The sequence below is a fragment of the Onychomys torridus genome, chromosome 20 (genome assembly GCF_903995425.1).
Source record: "Onychomys torridus chromosome 20, mOncTor1.1, whole genome shotgun sequence".
Lineage (NCBI taxonomy): Eukaryota > Metazoa > Chordata > Mammalia > Rodentia > Cricetidae > Onychomys > Onychomys torridus.
In genome coordinates, this window is record NC_050462.1 from 6,357,268 (window position 1) to 6,363,160 (window position 5,893).

The 5,893-nt window shown below is 49.3% G+C and overlaps 1 pseudogene; it reads left to right on the forward strand.

Annotated features, from left to right (window-relative positions):
* Positions 1-4,762: 4,762 nt before the first annotated feature.
* On the forward strand, positions 4,763-5,318 carry LOC118571241 (annotated as a pseudogene).
* Positions 5,319-5,893: the final 575 nt, after the last annotated feature.

The window sequence follows — 5,893 nt, forward strand, 5'->3', positions numbered from 1 at the left end:
CCTAGCATGATATTGCCACCATGGGGCACTGACTTTTCACAGTAAGTATAGTGGATAGCTATTCCAGCTTTGACCTTGAAGCCCTGCCCCCTAGCAAGGCAGACGGTAACCGCCATGAAAGCCTATGACCTGCTCATGGCCAAGACGGGAGCCTGTAAGACCCGAGATGTGTACATGCTGGCTCTCTTGACTCCTTGTGATACTGGATGCTGGATTGCAGACCAGGTCGGAGTTCTCCAGAGAACCACGTTGGACTGTACCTCACCTCTCCGGTATCCTGTAACTGACTCCTTTACTGGTTGTAAGCTACCACTTTAAATAAACTTCTTTTAACTACCATGTAAACTAAGTGGAGTTGCCGTGTTCCCAACTTTAGAAAAGGGCATTTCCAGTTGCCATATGCACAGCCACCCACCAGCTCTCCTACATGGGTCAGCCGTTCTACCCTGGCCCCTCTTTCAGGTGGCTCAGTGACACACACACCCCAAGCCAACTCCTATCCAAGTGGGATTCTCCTGCCTGTTTTCCTCTCCCAACCATTTCTCAGGCCACACTCCCTTACCCTACCTGAATAGCCCACACAATACCTGGGCAGGGCAGAGCAAGTCAGCCAGTCCCTCCCAGGCAATTCCAGCATGGACAGCACAAGCAACAGGCCAAACAGAACTAGTCCAGATGCTTAGCCATTTCCTCAGAATCACTGCTGCCACTCCTACTGCTAATGCCATGGCCTCAAGCACTGGAAGGCCCCCAGCCTCACACCCCCGAGCTGAGCGGCCATAGCTAGCAGATGCCAATGACACGCCAGGCAGTATTGGCCCATGCTTCTAGGTCCTAATCACACTGATTTTTTTATACTAGTTTCTGTTAGCTCTTCAGACTGCCCAACCCCCCCCCCCCATACGCAGGACAGAAGCCACAGTGGACCCTCCTGTGTCAGCAATGAACATCACTGCAGCTAATCACCCCTGCAAATCTATGCCTACACTTGTGGGGCACATAGGCCACAAAGATGGTGCCGAGAGAAAGTTAGATGGATCCCAAGTTGTTTAGACTGAGATTAGACTGGATACAAAAATCAGACAAAGGAATGATATCAGTACATAGACAATACAGCTCATAGACAAAAAAAAAAAAAAAAAAAAAAAAAAAAAAAAAGGTGACCTTTAAAACAATTGGTTCATTCCTTCCACCACCGCCCCCAGGGTTCTGTGGTTTTCTACCTTAAAAGATGCTTACTGCCTAATAATAAATGAGTTTCTGCCTGACATGACTCCCCACTGCATCTGATTGTCTCCAGTTAAGAGCAAGCCTAGGAATCGGTGAGTGGTGCACTTACCTTTCCTCTTTTCCAGACCACTTCCTCAGAGGTGATCTAAGTTCCCAGTGGGGTGAGACTCCAGAGCTGGCACTACATTCAGCCAAGGCCAAGTGGTCTTCCAGGGTGGGTGAAACCCTCAGTACAGGTAATGTGATTTTTCCAAAAGATCCCCAAGAGCCAGGGGAGGCCAAAGAAGGCAAAGAGGACCATGAGGGTAAAGAGAACAAGTGTAAAGTCATCACACAAACCCCCGCCTTACATCCCTAAAACAAGGAAATGTTCCTTGCCATATACTACCCTTAGAAGGGAACTACGAAAACTAGGGTACCTATGACTGGCCACCAGCCAGGGATCAGAGAGCCAATGAACCGACTTATGCAGACGCCTGTATTACCCAGATAGGGCCAAAGGGAGGCAAAGCACAGAGCACCGAGAACAGACACCCCAGGCATTTCCCATTATTCTGACCTCCAGTCCTAATAGGCCACAAGAATTGTACCCATGGATGGCCAAAGTCCTTAAGGAACTCCACAAGGCAGTGGCAGAGGATGGTCCAAATGCCTCTTGGTCCCAGACCCTACTGCAGGATATTGCATATAATCCCTGTGTCCCCAAGGATTGGCTGGACCTGGTTAAGGCTGTCCTTTCAAGCACTCAACATATTAAATGTGCGCCCACTATAAGGAGAAATGTAAAGTCCGAACAGAGGCCAATCAAGCTGCAATCCTAATTACTTATGGCATGTTGGCGAGAATACCTGACAGGTACTCTACTGGGGTCCAGCAGGCCACGGTCCCGGCACCGTACCAAGACCAGGTGTGACAGACAGGGCTAGCAGCCTGGGGTAAGCTAGAGGAGGGACCTACCGAATCCCCCATAGCTGGAGTCAGGCAGAAGCCCAATGAGACCCTATCAGAGTCTATAGACTGGGTTAACAGAGCATTAATTGTAACTACCGACTGGACCTCTCTGGGACCAATTTATAAAGATTATGGTCTGGAATGGAATGAATTCAGAACACTGTGCTGCGTATGCAGGGCTGAAAAGAGGCTCCCTTGGGCCGATGGGTGGTCACCACCCAGGATCTGGGCACCCAACATCACCAGACCCAGATGCTAGTCTTAGCGTTGTAATCCTAGACAGCTGCCCTAACTCAGGCTTTCGCACAGGCCCTGGCAACCCAGAGTCAGGGGACTGCAAAGCCTACTACCCGGGGTCCTGCTGTAGATGTGAGCAAGAGGGACATTTTAAGCGATAGTGTCCTCTGAAACAGCCTCCCGGAGGCCAACAAAAGCCTTTAGGTAGGCCAGGGGAAATAAAGCCCCCTACCACTCCCCGTCCTAGGTGCAGGAAGGGATATCATTGGAAAAAAAAGACTGCAGGTCAAAATTCAACATAGATGGGAAACCTTTAAATTATGTAAGGGGTGCCCTCCAGCCCTGGCAGCCAAAGGAGAAATTCTTGGGGGCGGGCAGGTATGGCCCCCCAGAATGGCCCATGCCAACTAACAGTTCCTTTGGTCTGGGGACACTGCCCCAAGATGAGTATTGCCATAGGTGGGAGAAGATTCCACTTCCTGGTGGATATAGGTGCAGACAGGACTGTGCTCCACTGGGAGGAGGTGCCCCCGACTGGGACCTGACTCTGGGACCCCAAATATTGGGAGTAGGGGGTAATGCTCAATCTCTTAAAACAGTCACTCTCCTCCCTTTTCTTTCCGCTCTCTTCCCTCTGCATGGTCTCTCTGTTCCTCTGGTCCTTTCTCTGTGTGCGTGTGCGTGTGCGTGTGCGTGTGCGTGTGTGTGTGTGTGTCTGTCTGTCTGTCTGTCTACAGTCACTCTCCCCAAATAGACCAACCCAGATGAGGCACAGGACAAGATACGGCCCCCAGTGGCTGGGAATCTTACTGACAACTTATTGGGGTAGGTTATGTTGTCCCAAATGGATGCAGTACTCACTACTGACCACCGAGCTTTCTATGATATAATGGAGGAGAAAGAGGCCCAAGGAAGGAGATGCGGAGCAGAGGAGATAAAAGCAAAGGACTTCTTCACCTACTGTAGAAATGATCCCAAAATTCAACTTGGGTTTACCACCATTCCTAGAGACCACTGCCCCCCCCAGGTACCCCCTTATTATCAGGTGGGGGCCGGGTGGCCCAGTATGGGTGGAGCAGTAGCCACTTGCTAAACCTAAATTAGAGGCTCTCCATGCTCTGGTTAAGGAACAATTGAACCTTGGATATGTGCTCCCTTCCATGAGTCCCTGGAATGCACCTGTCTTTGTTATTAAAAAACATCTCAGGAGCCTGGCACATGTTACAGGACCTACAGAAAGTAAATGAGAGGATGGAGCTGGTAAGCACCCCTTTGAGGGGTCTGCCCTGGGTGCCAGCAATACCCTCAGAATATACCCTGGTGGTGATTGATGTTTGTTTCTTTTCTATCCTCCTCCATCTGGATGATTGTACCAAGTGTGCGTTCTCGGTCCCCTCACTCAATTTCTCCCAACCTGATCAAAGGTTTGAATGGACTGTATTACCCCAGCGAATGGCTAATAGCCCGGCCTTCTGCCAATAATACCTGGCCACCCAGTTAGGACCCCTGCTAAAGATGGGTAAGATGCTTACCTGTTTATATAGATGATATTATTTGGGGACATAAGGACCCCTCTTGTCTGAAGGACTTGTTGGGGCAGGTGCTTGCACAGCTTCAGAGAGGAGGTTCATAGTGGCTCCTAACCAAGTCCAGAGGATGCTCCCCTTTAAGATTCTTGGCACCGAACTTACCCTGACCTGAGCCTGACTGCTTAAGCCTAAGCTAGACATTCCTGTGTCTTTGACACTGACTCAGTTGCAGAATATCCTGGGAAAGAAATTCAATTTGATTCTACCTTGGGTTCCCATCTCCAAGAATAGTCTTGTAATTATTCTCCCTATAAAAAAAAAATTAAAAACCTCAGGAAGTTATTGCTCTTACCTAAGAACATCGGGCCATCCTTTTACAATTTCAGGATGCCCTTAACAGATTTCTGATGACCTTCCCATTTCCCTCCGGCTGTTCACAAGCACTACATTGATCTCTGCAGTGCTAGTACAAAAAGGGGAGCCAATAAAATGGATCCAAACCTCCCCGCCCCCCGAGGTGCCCCAAACGTATACTCCAGTCCTTCCTAAAGGTACCCCTTTACAAACACAGGGAGTTAACCCCAGAGGCCTATAGCCAAATATCCTCTGACAAACAGATGTTACCCATTTCACACCCTTTAACAAACTTAAATTTTTGTTTCAATAAAACAAAAGGGGGAATTAGCCCCCATATTCAGTAACTCTACCCCCTGCAGTTATCATACTCCAGCCTCGGGGCTATAAGGATACCCATGTTGGGCACCAATTAGGGCTTTCTGTTCCCCAGCCACCCCTTTGCGCCCCTTGTGGGGGCAGGAGCTCCTGGAGTAACAGTCCCTATAGAACCGATGACAAAATACAGGCTTGTGATGGTGGATGCTGGAGGCGTGGGAAAGAGTAGCCTGACCATCCAGCTGATGCAGAAACATTTTGTGGGCGAGTATGACCCCACTATAGAGGAATCCTATTGGAAACAGGTGGTCACTGATGGGGAGACATGTCCGCTGGACATCTTAGACACAGCAGGTCAAGGAGTACAGTGCCATGTGGGACCAGTACATGCACACCAAGTCCTTTGAAGACATCCATCAGTAATGGGAGCAGATCAAGCGGGTGAAGGACTCAGATGACGTGCCAATGGTGCTGGTGGGGAACAAGTGTGATGTGGCCACTCGTATTGCTGAGTCTTGGCAGGCCCAGGGCCTTGCATATAGCTGTGACATCCCCTACACATCATCCAAGACCCGACAGGGTGTAGAGGATGCCTTTTACACGCTAGTACGTGAGATTTGGCAACACAAAGTACAAAAGCTAAAGCGTCCCGATGAGAGTGGCCCCAGCTACATGAGCTGCGAGTGCCTGCTATCCTGATACTGGATGGAGACACATGTGGGGCATACAGGACGACATGAACTACAAAGATGGCGCCGAGAGGAAGCTAGCCCGCGCTGTTTATGCTGAGATGAGTTACAAATGGTACTGAGAGAGGTTAGCCCAAATTGTCTACACCGAGATTAGACACGAAAATCAGGAGATTATGTCAGTGCCTAAACAGCCCGTGGGAAAAGGAGTGAGTATAGGGTGACCTTGAGAACAACTGGTTCATTCCTTCCACCACCCCACCACCCCAGGGTTCTGTGGTTTTCTGCTTTAAATTACTGCCTATTAATAAAGGAGTTCCTGCTTGACATGACTCCCCATTGTGTCTGATTACCCCCAGGTAACAGGAAGGCTGGGAAACGAATGAGCGGCACACGTAACTTTCCTCAGATCCAGACCACTTCCTCAGGTGATCTAAGTTCCTGGTGGAGTGAGACCCCACATACACTGTCTGCATCATCAGAGCTCATAAGACACTTGACAAGTTTTAAACAGTGAATTAGGTTTTTTGAAAAAGGAGAAAAAACTTTCCCATGTCAAGAATCGAAGTGCAGGGAGTTAGGACC